Source organism: Salarias fasciatus, chromosome 22 (assembly GCF_902148845.1).
Source record: "Salarias fasciatus chromosome 22, fSalaFa1.1, whole genome shotgun sequence".
Lineage (NCBI taxonomy): Eukaryota > Metazoa > Chordata > Actinopteri > Blenniiformes > Blenniidae > Salarias > Salarias fasciatus.
In genome coordinates this window covers 6,746,571-6,761,782 of record NC_043765.1, presented here as the reverse complement: position 1 = coordinate 6,761,782, position 15,212 = coordinate 6,746,571, and positions in this window count along the sequence as shown.

Sequence of the window (15,212 nt, the reverse complement as noted above, 5' to 3'; positions counted from 1 at the left end):
CGGACAGCTTACGTTTTTTTTTTTTTTTTTTTTTTTTTTTTCTGTGCCCATGAAGAAATGAAACATTATTTGATCTACTTACAATTCAGATGAACACACCGGGAGCTTCACATTTCCACCGTGAAAAAGGAATGGAACAAGCGCGCCGTCCGCACCCTAAGTAAGAGAGACAGTCCATTAGCGGGAGGAGATGACCTCGCCTGTGCGCGGAGACGTATTATCGTTTTCTGAATCATTTGCTGTGAGATCAGCCATCTGCAGCTCGGGCAGGTCTGCGGAGAAGAAATTCCCCTGACAAGCTGCTCCGTCTGGCCCAAACAATGAAACAGATGCCTCCTCCTCGGAGAACCTGTTGTGACTCGGGACGTCAAGGAGACAATCGCAGCGAGCACAGAGGCTTTCAAGTGCTCCTCGGACACTCCTATCTCCAGTCTGGAAGCCATAAAGTGAGCTGTGCTTTATTCAATTGGCTCAGGACCAAAAATAATGTTTTTTATTATCCTCATTTTAACAAAAACATCCATCATGACGTTTCTCCGGCTCATTTTTAGACACTCGTGTCTGAGTAATAAGTTGATTTCATGAAAACGCATGACAGTTCCACCAGTGATTAACTCATGACATCTTCTTCAGCAGCCGTTACGTCAATAAAGCGTCTTATACAACAGGCAATCAATGTCTCACATCTGCTGCAGGCCGTTTGTGCCCACTCCTCATTACAGACCGCAGCCCGATGAAGAGGAGCCGTCTGGCATGAACTGTCAGCTTCAGGTCCAGACGCCGCACTCTGATCCCATTCAGCGTGATTTGCACTCAGCCATTCCAGAGTAGTGATCTGATTTCTTCCAGCAGCCTTTCGTTTGTTGTTTTGCTGGAACACTTCAGATCCTTCTCATGTGTTGTGAGACGATGCATCTTCGGCCTCCGTTCATGCCGTCACTTCCTGTTCAATCATTTATTTACATTCCTGATTATGAGGCTTTAACAGTACCTCATATATTCCTGCCACCATCCCGTGATGCAGAGAGAAAGTAATGCAGGGCTGTTCTCCAAACATAGAAAAGTCAAAGTATGACTGCACAGAGAATTTTCCCAGCTATTGTCTTTCTCTGGTTTGCTGAAGATTTTTCATCTTCTAGTGAAAGCTACACACTCAGACTGCCTTTACTGAAGTATTTTCTTACTAAAGATGGAGCATAAATCTTCTGGAGAGGATTTTTCTCGGTGATGTCCTCTCAGATCTCCGTCTCTCTCAGCACGGCTCATTTTAAACGGTTTAGACATCCTGACCTCATGATATGAAGCATCGGCTTCAGGTCCAGCCGCCACATGTTGATCGGATTCAGCTAAGCTGACCGATCCGGGGCGCTGATCTTTTTTTCCCCACTGCCGTTCCCTCGTTGTCTTGCTGGATCGCTCCTGCTCATTATCTCCAAGATTGATATCACCACATCCTGTTGGAGAACTTCACGGGTTCTCGGTTTATGTGGAGTTAACCATAAATACCGGCCCCGACCTTTCCGTATGTGTCCTCATGCTTCATGCTGCTCTTCCCTCAGCGTCGACGGTTCAGGGTCGGGCTGTGCCGGAGACGTTTCTGTGTTTTCAATGTGTTTGCGTGTTGTCCAAACACATCCAGTCGAGGTGAAGTGTTGCTCTAAATCATCCATAGATGAGAGAGTGAGAGTGTGTGTGACCGTCTCTCTGTGTTTGTCCTGTGATAAACTGGAGATGCGTCCAGGAAGCACCCTCCCCTCGCCCATTGTCAGCTGGGATCGCCTCCACTGCCCCCTGACCCCGAATCAGCTGCGGCCGTACGGATGGATGATACTGAGAAGTTCATGGAGGGTTGACTTTCCTCCCAACGTGACTCTTTCACTTCTGCCTAAATTATTGTCTTTCTGCAGTCGAGATTTCACTTTTTTTTTATTCTTCGCTTTTTCCATATTTCATTTCTTTTTCATTTATTTTATGGATTCATCTATTGAAGATATTTCTTCCAGATACAGACAAGCTGAATGTTGACTAATTTCCCTGCAAAGGACGAATGGAGCATAAATCTCTTTCAGCCTTCCCCAGCCTGGATGTAGCTCTCACTGCTCTGTTTCTGATGACAGTCTGAGATACCGCTTCCTTTCAGCGCCGCTCCTTTTAAACAGTTAATACCGTACTAATCTTATGGCATGAATCGTCTGCCTTAGCTCCAGCCACCACATTTTGAAACAGATTGAGTTTTTGAGTGATTCAGATCATCTCTTTTCCAGCAGCCATTCACTCATTGATTTACTGTAACGGTTATTATCTTGTTTTTGCGACATGAGCCCATTTTGGGCTCAACATCTATTCCGCAAAGTGAAGGCACCACATCCAGTTCAAGAGTTTTCAGGGTCTCAATGTGTTCAGCATAAATTCCCCGCCGGGCCTTTTAGATTTCCGCCGTCATGGCGCCATGCAGAGAGAAGGTTATGCAGGGTCTCCACATTTCTGGTGCGAAAGGGGCTCTCTTAAGGTTTTTGAAGATGTTTCAGATCTTATCTGAGAAAGCCGAGGTACAATGACCTGTATGGCTGAGAGCTCACAGAGGCAGGTTTGATTTGTTTTTTCTCTAAGAAAGACACTTTCATTCCAACTAAAGGACATTTTTACCGGTACGTTTACTGATGATATTTCCAAAAGGAGCCAATTTCCAGCAAAGTTTCAGATCCAGTGAACACTCCGTGACTTTACCTCTCAAAGGACGGTGAGCTGAAATCTTTTGGAAAGGTTTTTTCTCAGCTTTACTCAGATTGATGTGTTCTCACTTCCTCCTTCAGAGTGTCACCTAAAATCTCCCTCTTTCAAGGTGGCTTCCTTTAAATGGCTGAGACTAATCTTCTTCTTTTGTTCTGTTTTCATCAGTGTCCATCAAACATTCCCCTAAACCTCTCATTTGGTTGGCCTCTTTAATTGGTAAATGCAGCACTCTACACGTTCTCTTGATTAAAGGTACTCAGTTCAGACTTTAAATCCCTTTTCCACCTACTTTTCTTTCTCCAACTTCTCTGTTAGACACAGACGACCCGAAGCCGTAAGGAAATGATGAATATAAAAACTGGAAATTAGTCAGTGGGCCACAAAACAAACAAACAAAGAAGCCGATCACTCACTTCAGATGAGAAAGCTTAAGCAGAGCCAGCACATATACTTTGTGTCAGCTATTTACACAAACTGCTCCTCAGTTCACAGGGTGTTTTCTTTGGTGCTCCACTTGTATTTACTTTCCTTGAAATGCTCTCAACCCAGAAAAGCTGCAGGCCCAGAGCGTCTCCTCTCTTCTTTACACCATTTAGTGCACGTCTTAAGCACGTTACAGTTTTGCATTCAGCGGCTCTCCTCCTCTTTTCTTTGCATGTCTGACTGGTTCGGAATTTTTTTTTTTTTTTTTGCACAGTTTTGTCTGTTGGATTTCTGGATTAATCTTGACAGTCCTTCAAAACGAGATCCGAGCAGCATGTGCAAGTCTAAATTTATCGTGCGTCCGTCCAGCCGGTCTGGTTTCAGTTTGGTGCGCTCCCTTTGTCAGACGCACTTATAGATTCTATAGCTCCACTTTTGAGAAGAACGTACCGTACATCGGCACATGAAGCACGGCTAACAGATAACATGTTGGCAGACGGCAGGCACCATGTGGAGCGTTTCACTCGGGCCAGCCTGCAGGAAGCGGAGCGACTTTCCACCCGGAGACGCCTTCGGATCGGCGTCTCGTTCATTAATCCTGCTGGTGGAACGCAGTGAGACACAAGTAGGACATCTGATAAACAATCATCGGCAGATTTCCTGGAAAGACTGCATGTCTTCCTTGGAGATAAAATTCAGAGAAACAATGACGGCGGCAGCGAGTCGCTCTAAGTTTCCCCGAGTAGATTTTTTTTTATGTTTCAGCAGGTTTAAAATGTAGGCTAAGCTGCTGAAGTTCAAACTTTTAATAAAGAATTCAGACATGAAGATAATTTTGATTCATGTTTAATGAAACAAGTGAGGCAGCAAAAAGGGGCTTTTCGGTATAATCAACACCATCAGCGAAAGCTCCGGACTTGTAAATCAGGTTTTAAGGAGGGTGCAACGCAGTCACACAGGACGAAATAAAAATAGTTGCTGAGAGGATTGAATATTACATAACTGGAAAAAAGATGAACTGACCTACTGTACGAACTGTTTTTCTTTAACGTGGCAGGATTATAGTGGCTCAGAGGTGGGGATTGTGAACTATTTGTGTTTTACTTGGAAATCTAACTTTGCTGCTCTTGTAATCTCTGCGTACTGATCGTGACCTGAACATTTCTCCCCAGAGATTCATCTCAAACTCAAGAGTTTCAATCTAACACCGAGATACACAGCGAAAGGGCATCGGGGTTGATAAAAGACGTTTAATATGCAACACGAGGCAAATAACGAGTTTAAGCATGAAAGCAACAATAACACGATCGAATTGTGGTTTTCAGTGCTTCAGTAAAGGGCAGCTGCTCCTGTGCGTCGTGCATTTCCCCCGTAGCGCCACCGCTGATTGAGTTATCCTTCATTTTCACCTCTTTATAACATCGAACAACCTGTTCAGGTCAATAGTTCTCATCACCACTGCTGCCTTTCTTTTCTTTTTTCAATTATTACCATTTGAATGCACTAAATATAACGTGCCGAATCTTGTAAGCGTATAAAACTTAATGTGCCAAACACACTGAGGGTTCTGCATGTGACGTATGTAATGGGATCAATTTGAAGTTTCAAGCAGCGTTCGTAACTCACATATTTTTTCTCCTTTTTCTTTGTTCAGAGTCTGGAAGGTTTGAAGCATTCAGAGCCGGAGGCGCCGCTGTAATACTGTGTGAGGGGCTGATATATGTGTGAAGTCTGGGTTTTCTTCTACAGTGAGTGAGAGCGCTGCTTTTTCAACGTAATCACATGTCACACAGTCAGGAAGAAGGCTTCGGCTTTCGGTTTTTCAGTTTTTCACTACTTTTTTGTGGTTGATGTCATCGTCATGTAAATTTCTGCAGGAATGGGGTGAAAGTTATAAAAAAAACAGTTTCCCACTGAAACAAACCTTCTCATTTTGTAAGCCTGTCTGAGTATTTTCCTCATGTTTACGCCGAGTAATGAATCATGATATCAGAGATGTAAAAAAGTAGCTTGTTGGGGAAATTTCTTGGTACACATTCAATCACACATTGTAGAAATGCATACTATAGAGACTGAAATTATTCTACAATGAAACAGATATACCAAGCCACAGTGTGTTTTTAACATCAAGATTCCTGCTAATCGAATACTACTCCTGTATGAAACTTGTCTCTCAGATCTTCTCCTCCTCGTGGATCAGTCGCTCCCTCACCTCAGCATCTTAAATTCAGAGCCATTGTCAGTAATAAACTTGCTCCTGGCAGGTGTGTTTCTATCCAAAATGGTTACAGGGATGAAACTGGGTCGACGTTTCCGATGTTCCCAGTTTACCTGCTGCTAACCATCGGCTGACTCTGCTGACTGTGGTCAGTAAACATGTTGAAAATTAGCATCATTACAATAAAGTGTTCTCTTAAGATGTGCCGTTTACAACACTGAGGATTGGCACCATCGTGATGAAAGCTCCACGAGATGCTGGTACAGAAATTATTCTCCAAAAACTCGTTTTCAGTATAATTTTAATGTTTTTTTCTTTTTCAATGTTCCTGCAAAGGCAGTTGAACTAAAACTTAAGTCTACTCTGACTTTGTGGTTTTTCTGATTTTTCTTGTTCAAATGTTCCCCACAACAACACATAAAATGTGTTCTATCTCATTCTTAATATGAAAAAAGAACTACTTTTGCTCATCTGTGTGAGTTAAACTGCAGGTTGGAGACTTGGTGCCGCCGTCTCTCTCCAGCGGGGAAAGGAGTGAAAGTTCATCTTTGCTCTGAACAAGCCTGGATTCTAGAAATAAGCTGGTGTTCGCAGGTTCACAGGTTGAAATCCCTCCGATGGGTCCCTGAGCAACGCCTTTGACCCGGCGGCTCCCTGGGCGCCGCCCTCTGGCATCCCGCTGCTGCTGGTATCTGGAGCTAAGGTTAACTATGAACCAGGTGGGTTAAATGCTGTAAAGGAGAAAAGAAAAACAACTCCCAAGAGGATTGTTCTTGCAGTCACCTTGTGCTGGCAGCTCTGGAAACAATGATCCTGACGCCAGGGTCCGCTCCTCACGTGAACCAGTCCTGATGTGTCAGGGTTTATCTCATTACGCCTCACAGCTGCTGCTCTGATCCACGCTGCTCTCGGGGTGAGGAGGACCTGCGGGGTCGACGCGCCGCCTCACTAATACTCCCTTTCGAGCTGATGATCGGCCCTCGCAGCAGTGGGGAGTCATGTTAAAATTCAAATGCGAAGCCTCACAGCGGGGAACAATGCAGGAGGGTGAAAACTTACGTTAAATGAACCATCGCAACGAAAACTTTTCATTTTCATATGACAGCTCTATAATTTAAGGTGTTAAGATCCAGACATTCTTGGACACATTAAGAAGACGCAGGAAAATGTGAACGTGCATCTTAATTAGAGCGGCGTTAAGCTTCCTGGAGGGCTTTGCTTTCGCACACATTAATTTGGGCTCTTGCCAATCCTCTGCAGATCAGTTGACTAATGTGTTGACAAGTGGAGGAAAGTTATCACAGAATATCAAACAGACCACATTTCCCGTCTCCAGCAGCCTCTAGTACTCGCTGCCTCTGCGTGTGTGTGTGTGTGTATGTGTGTGAGGAAATGTTTGAATATTAAAGAGGAGGGATTTGACTGTAACCCTGGGCTAGAAAAAAAATAGAGGTAGATACGAGGCTGCCAAGGAACCAAGTTTTTTAAAAATTTTTATTTCCCCAGCTGAAGTCCTCTATATGTATTACATTTATAAGCATATCTGCAAAAAAAACCTTCCTCTTTCTAATGTAAACTGTTATCTGTTTTCCCGTTTAAGAGGATAAAGCTCCTTATGAATTATAGAAAGCACATCTGAACTCGCGCTATTCATTCTGCACAAACATCCAGCTCTGCCTTACTTCTGACTGTAATAATAGATGTGAAATTTACAATACTTTCACGGCATCTTTTTTTTTTTTTATTTGCATTTAGAAAACCTCCTCGGCAGAGGAGATAAGAAAAGACAGTCAAATCAATGACTTTGTAATCACATGGAAAACGCAGCCCACAAATACTTCCAATCATATTTACTTTTTATTTCTAACAACAACAGTCGTTTTTTTTGTTCAAATTTTTGTTTGCTCTTCAGATTTTACCCTAAACTCTGTCTGTGGCCTCTCTGTTGGATTGCGGTCTCCATTCCTGTCCATCATCAGGTCACATTTCCTCTAAGCCTCGCTCACACTTCTCTTCACTGTATAGTCCGTAACGCCACCCCCCCCCAGTCTCCACTCCGTCCACTTATCACCCTCCTCCTCCTCCTCTTCCTCTTCCTCCTGGCTCCCTCCAGATTTAACCATAATCCCTCATTTCTGGTTGTTACATCTGCACTGCACTCAACAGCTGGGGACCTACTCTGTGTGTGTGTGTGTGTGTGTGTGTGTGTGTGTGTGTGTGTGTGTGTGCGCATAGACATGAGCGTGCGCCCACACTTTGGGCATCTGGTCAAAACTTAAGCCCAGGAATAGCTAATGCGTGTCTCTTAACCAAAAAAAAAAAAGTGTTGCTATCAGGGTAAGCAAATGAGAGCTAAAGGGAAAAGATACGGTTTGGAATTCAGGGGAACTGCAAAGAGTTCCTTTCAAAGTTGAAAAAACATCACTTCTGGGTTCGGATGAAGTGCCGAATGTCTTCACTATTCATCATCACATACATTTAGATAATTTCCGTTTTGTTATAAATGCATAATTATTGGGTTTATTCCATCTTACTTCACACAAGCCAATTTATGAAGCTGCCTATAAACACAGCAATACAATAAATATTAATCACAGTTTGCACAGATCATTATCAGATCTAACTAAGCATATTGAAATATGCTACTCAGCAGTTTTTCATTTTTTTCTTAAGATTTCTTTATTTCAGCCAGGCTGGAGGAGCAGCGGCTCTTATGGAGCCGCAGTAGGTGACCGATCGAGTGGACGACCGGGGCGAACACAGAAACACAATCACACATATTCACATTTCTAGCCAGTATGTTTGAGTTATGTGAGTTTTGGGCTATTGCACAGCAACAGTAACTCCAGTCCGAGTCCTGATTTGAGTTTAATTTCCTCAGAAGAGCCCATAAGAGTGGATTTGTGTCTCGCTGGGTTTCCTGCGTTTCTTTTTCACTCTGTACCCCACAGCTGGGTTCAGCTTCAGCCCCCCGTGACCCAGACTGAGATAACTCGGTAAAGAAGATGGATGGATGGACGGCAGAGAGAAATCCCAAGTAGCCCGTAGTGAGATCATGCAAATCCCACACTGAAAGGCTCTTAAATCAAACTTGTTTTCTTCTGGTTTGAAGAAAAACTCACTAATCAATGCTTCATTACACCATCCTCACAAAACGTGTGTTTGTAAAGTTAATGTAGGATAAACTGACCAGACGTGATATATTGGTTGTTTACGTTCATATTCAAGGTGCTATTGAAACTTATTGGGTTGGAATTAGAAATGGAAATATTCGGTAATCCAACAAAAGCAAAAGTAAAACCATCTTTTGGATGTTGGTTTTTTGAATGTCAAGAGGAGCTTGATGATGAGGTGTTTTGGACAGGAGTCCCCGCAGGACCTTCGCCAGAGTGAAAATGACATGGAGGTCACGTTTCACATGATACACCGACCGGCTTCATCTGAAGCTCATTTAAGTCTCGATTCCGACACCGACTCCGAAGACAAAACACTGCGTGATGTTTTTTTTTTTTTTTTTTTTTTAATCATCAGAAGCTAAAAGTTGCTGCTCCTCCTGACAGCACCGTGAACCCGTCTGAGACCATGTCAGCTCCACTTACTTCAGCCCGCTGCCTCAGATGTCACAAGGTATCATGACTCACTTCCCGTGGGCAAGTTTTTTTTTTTTTCAATGTCATTTTGACAAGCCAATTCTGTGAGTGTCTTTCGGTTTCTGCCTTTTTGCTTTTTTTTTTTTTTAAGTTTCATAACGTTTTGATGCAAAGTCAGACGGACATGTTGTGTCATTTAGAAATATCTGATAACACAACTCAGTCAAACAGAACATGATTTCATGAAAACAATCTTTCCCGTGTTTACAAGTTGTCATTGTTTGCATGTCTGGCATTGACGGCTGTGTATTGATATTTTCTGAAAGCGTTTTTTTTTCCCCCCCCCATTTTTCATCATAAATAATCTTTTTTTCTGGGGCCAAATGCCCGTCGGCAGCACATTAGGTTTGAGAGCGCCACAGGACATCAGCAGGATTAAAACCGTTAACGGCTGAATGATGGATGAGATGTTAATGCAAAGAAGGATTTGAAAAAGAAAAAAAAAACATGGAAACAACTCAGAACACGTGCATTAAAAGTTATTTTTATTAATCAGACACACACAGTTTGCTGCATAAAGGTAAAATAAACTCATCAAGCTCAGTATAACCTTTTTTCTTTTGTGCTGGCAACATCTGCATAAATAGTATTTACTGTGTTTACTGACCGTGGCATGCCATCCTTACCAGCGAATGCGCTTTTTCCCACAGATGGCAGCTTATATTTACGGTAAACCCAACGTGACGTGAACGCAGCGTGACGGCTGGTCGGCAGCCAGCGGAGGTCCGGCCCTCTAACAGGCCACACCTGTGCCTCATCAGGCCCTCGTCTTTATACATGAGAGTTTCAGTAAACACTGAGGGAGGCTGCGCCTGGAAAAAAAAAAAAAAAAAAAAAAGACTTTCGCTGTATGCACTGCACGTAATGCCGTGGCACATGTGGTGTATTTCACATGGTGAAAAACATCCAAGGTCAGCCGCGGTGTGCCAGGAGGCCTGTATTTAAAATATCGTCCAATAAAGTCAACGCTGACATTTATCAAACTTCTCAAAAACGACCTTATAACTGATTCCCCGCTGATTTACGCCTCTGAAAAATGGATCCGGTCCAAATCGTTTTCTAACAGACGGAGGAGAATCCAGGTATGAGGTAACGATCCAGTCAGAGTTTATATGGAACTGATTTGTGTTTGGATTGCAGGCCCAGTTTACATGACGTTTTCAGGTGAAAATGCAAAACTTTTGCTGCATTTTGGGGGTCAATTTACACAGTAACTGTGGTCAGACACATTAAGAACTGCTCCCGAGATGGAAGTTTTTTTAAAATGCGCGAGAAACTGGAAAATAACAACAAAGGCGACCTCCAGAGCGGCAGGATTCCCAGTCCATATTCTCTTGGGACTTGGTAGCTTTAATGTTTGTTAACATATTGCTCGCGTCTGGTTTCATTAAAAAACAAACAACAGCTGACCACTAGAGGGAAAACCTCAACATTTTCAGCATTTCTGCCAGAGGAACGCACATGCTTTTCAAAACGCTGCCGTGTAAACGCAAAAACATCTCAAAAGAAAACATAAAACGATGCATTTTTGCTTGAAACGTTATTGTCTAAATCTCAGTGTAATCCAATCAATACACGTTATACATCTTTTCCATTTTCTACTCTTATTTTTTTGACATATACAAGTGTAAAATCACAAAATAAATCAGATTAACAGCTTTATGTGCAAGATGTCGGTATTTCATTGTGGAAACTTGGATAACTTTCACAATCTGATCAAGTGAACATCATCCTGTGCACAACATTAAGTAGCTCCAGGAATCTAATATCGACTGGATGGAAATGAGCTCAGTGACACAGATTATGATTCAGCTTGAATAATAATCAACTTGAAACTTTCTCCGTTTCTCTTTGCGCCTTCAGCGTCGTCAGTGTTTTCACTGTACTTCTTCGGCGGCGCCTTCAACAGTAACAGCACCAACAAAAATTAAATTCCACTCTGTTTTGTTGAAGTTGAGCAAATAAACAGAAAGGCTATGAATTTTGACACTGTCAAAATGAAATTTGTCTCTGTGTTATATTGTCTTACATCAAGTCATTATCAGATGAACTTGAAACCGAGAAAGCAATGAGAAGAAAATACTTATATTTCTGTTGGATTTAGAGTAAAAGGTCATCAGAGAAGTAAATATATCTAAAATATTTGACTCAAACAAAATCGCTAATATTGTAGGCTTGATTTTTTTTTTTTCAGCTCATTTCCAACAGTTCTGCAAAACACTTTGCCCACATGGACTAAGAAAGACATTCACTCATCTGCTTCTTCACTTGTTATCCAGCCCAATTCGTGAACCAACTTTTAAACCTGGCCCGGTTTTTGTTTGTTTTTCCACTTTGTACGTGAATTTTCAATGAATATCCAGCTCTCTGATTGGTCACAGGGTCCAGTAACTTGGTCCAGCACTTGTTCCTGCTCCTGTCACGGCTGGTTCTCCCTCCTGTGGCGTCAGGTGTCCTGCCATGCGGCCCACTCTGTGCTGATTGCAGCGCTAGCCTCCCTGATTGTTGTCACCTGTGCCTGATTAATGCCTAACTCAGTGTGTGTGTATATAAGCCGTGTGTGATGCCAGTTTGTCTCTTTGCAGCCTTTGTGTCGCCACCGTCTTGTTTTAATCTTGTTTTTTGAGTTTTGCCAATCTGGGACAGGGACTGTATGTCTCTCTGAGAACATCAACATTCACCGCTTCATCCAGTTCAAGGTCAAAGGGCAGTGGAGTGGAATTTTTAAGTGTCAAATGAATTTTGATGCTTAATTGGTTTGGTGTACAAATATCTATCCTAACTCCTCTCTCGGGGTCGATACTTTTTCTCTTATACAATATCTAAACATTGACTCAAATAAACCATCTACAGTGGTTAAATGAGGAAATATGTCCTCTGTGCTCACGTGTTAGCAGTACTATCATGCTTCATTTGTTGATCATTTCGGTTTTCTTGACAATCAGCCAGTCTCTAATCTGCGCTCTTTACCTCTGTAAAGCTGATCTGTGGCACGCCTTTCTAACTCACTCCTTTCATCTTCCTTCTTACGGTTGGTACGAGTTCAGCTCAAACAGTGGCCCGTCTTTGTTTCCTTCAGTTGGCAGGAACAAGTTAGTTCTGGCCAGGGCGTCCTGTGCGTCACGAAAAACTGGAGCGCAGAACTCCTGAGCGGAGAGGCGCATTTCTGCATTAACCACACCTGCATTTTTCGAACAATCACACATTTTATTAAACCCAGACAGATATTAAACCGTGGCCCTGATGCAGTTCTTGCTCCGGGGGAATCTTTATCTGCTCCAAACTTCGTCTGGGTTATCACTCAGTCTTTTGGCATTGCCAGAGTCTAATCAGTAAAACATCAGCATTCGTCTCATATCGCCTCAATAAACAATGCTATTCTGTTCTCCTAAATGAACACTTCTTATTGGACTGTAGGAAATCATTTGACAAGCGTTTTTCAACCCTTGCAAGAGCCGAATTGTACGTCCGCTCTCGGAGTTGCTATTAATGAATTTAATTACTAGGCTTGCCAGGGCTGTCAAATCAATTGTGGCACCTTCACATAAACAACAAATGAGATTACGGAGGAGATTAGTGGGCAGAGATTTACATCAGTGGTCATTATTTAGACTTGATAATTGATATTTGTGTGTGCTGTCAGGAAGGGTTTATTCAGCCAATTGTGAGACACTCTCGAAAGCAGCTGATGGAAAAAAATGTGCAAGCCCTACAGTGATATTAAAGATTTATTGATATTAAAGTTCTGATTCATACTTATAATCAGAACAGTCACAAGTGGGTCAAAGGTTTTTTTTTTTTTTTTTTTTTTTTTTACTGCCTAAAATATCTCATTTCACGTCTGTGAAGAATGATAATGATTGTCCTGTATTTCCTATCGCTTTCTGTGCAGTTGGAATAAAAGATACTGTCATTGTAGCTCATTTCCTCTTAAATGACCCAGAACAAACCTCCGTCCCGCCGTGGCGTCGAGGTCCCCGAGCGGGTCCGAGAGTCTGACAGACGCTGATGACTTTCAGGCTCCGCGCCGCTAATGCTGCCGCTCTCAGCCACATCCTATTAGCCGGAGTTTCAGGAGCAGTTATTCCTAATGAAAACCCAGATATAGAAATGATTAACAGGCCTCAAGTGGCTTTTCATCCATGAAAGTGTGTTGCTGTGACCTCCGGCCGGACGAGCAGGAGGCTAAGCCCTCTCCGCTCGGGCCGTCGTGGCGTGTTATGAAACAACTGTGATTTCGCTGAGTGGGGTCAAATGGAAGTAAACGCTCACACACACACACACACACACACACACACACACCTGCAGAGCCGTGTCGACTTCGCATTTTCAAATTGATATCAAAATAGCAAATTTAGCCGATGCAGAGTGATTTCTAAGAAGTGGCGTGTGAGACGTGTCCGTGTCAGTCTGACTGAGCCGAGTGCAGATGTGTGATGTGTGATGTGTGATGTGTGTGTGTGTGTGTGTGTGTGTGTGAGGATTCAGGCCCAAGGCAGTACTTATTCATCAGGGTGAAAACAAGTCAGAACACGGCTGCATGGTTCACCTGTCCTGGCAGAGCTGTTACACAATCCCTGCTCAGTTAAATTCACGTCTCAGAAAACCAGCATTAACAAAAAAAAACAAAAAAAACCCTCGACTTTCAGCAAACGATCCTGTTTCCGCTCTCTTTATGACTTTATCACATACCTGGAGATACAGTCAGCAGTAAACCTGTGCAGATACTTTACATAACAAGCATCCATGCCTCAGACATTATTTGTTATTTTTAAGAGGAACTTGTTGTGTTTTTCTCGCCGCCCACAGAAAAAGCAGAAGATGCCTTCAAGTGCTGCTTTGTTTATTATATTTAAGAGAGGACTCACTCTCCATTCAACGCTTGCCTGTCTTCACATTCATCTTTCTGTAATTGGAACTTTTCCAGTAATCACATCTTCATGACACACAGGTGTTTTTTTTTTCAAAATGCCGTTACGCCATAAACATCCTTAGTCATCCTCTTTCTTGTTATTGTGACATTAAAAAAGCCTAGCAAAAAGTAATCTTTTCACCATTTGAGGAAAGACCTTAAAGAATTCAATAACAATCCTTCATCCAGCCAGATGCACTGCCAGCGTGTTTGTGTAACCCGTTCTTTTAAAGGACCTTGCAACGAGGAAATGAATCACAATTTGCATGTTGCAAAAGGAGAAATCGTGTTGCCTTCAACTCCACAGGGAGACGCACACAAAAATGATTCATTCAAAGCGGGACAAACACACACTCACACACACACTGAATGGGTTGCACCACTTGCACCTGGTCGCTCATTCTGGGTTTATATTGAAGAAACTCCAATAAGAGCTCAACAGAGACAAAAAATAATAGAGAACAGCTAACATACAACATGTCGCATCAATAAGGGTTCTTCAGTATTGTCATTTCCTTCACTAAGAATCCATTTCTGTGATAACAGCTGCTTGCTGAAATGTTACATGATGATGTTTTCCATTAAGAAAACATTTGCTGCAAACTCAAATTAACAAACTTTTAATAGCCACAGCCGGAGTCTGTCTAAATTCTCAAACATAATCTGTGAATGCCTTCAGGGTGCAGATCCTGAGCAGTCGTCTCAAAACGCTGAATTCCTTGGACTGTCAGAACCGCCACTCAGACTCGTCTCGTCCGTCGTTCTGCCAGGCCAGAGCGTTCAGGAAACAGGATCTGCATGAGTCAGGAGATCAGGTATGTGTGCAGCTGAAGCTCAGGTGAGCAGCTCGTGTTACAATCTCAACACCGTATATTTGATCCTGTCTTCGCCTGTCATCATGTTGAAGTGCCCTTGGGCAAGGCAGCGGTACCCTCAGCGTCTCCCAATAGTGGGCACACACCTTCCAAATATCAAATATACATCAAATGGCACCAATTTCATGAGAATAATGCAAATAATTGTATTCTGGCTCTTTCAAAAATAGCTGACCTTTTCTTGTCTTTATTATCTTGACGGTTTGAAACAAACTGCTCTGCTGCGCTGACATCCACCACGAGCAAGGCAGGCCTAGCAGAGCTTTTATGGTTTCCAGTAGCCGACGAGCCACCATGGACGCTCCGATTAATCCGCCGCTAATACGATTTTCTAATGAAACAGTCAAATTTGCCAGCAGCAACAGGATGATGAAGGGCTGCAGACTGGGCTCAGCCCAGAT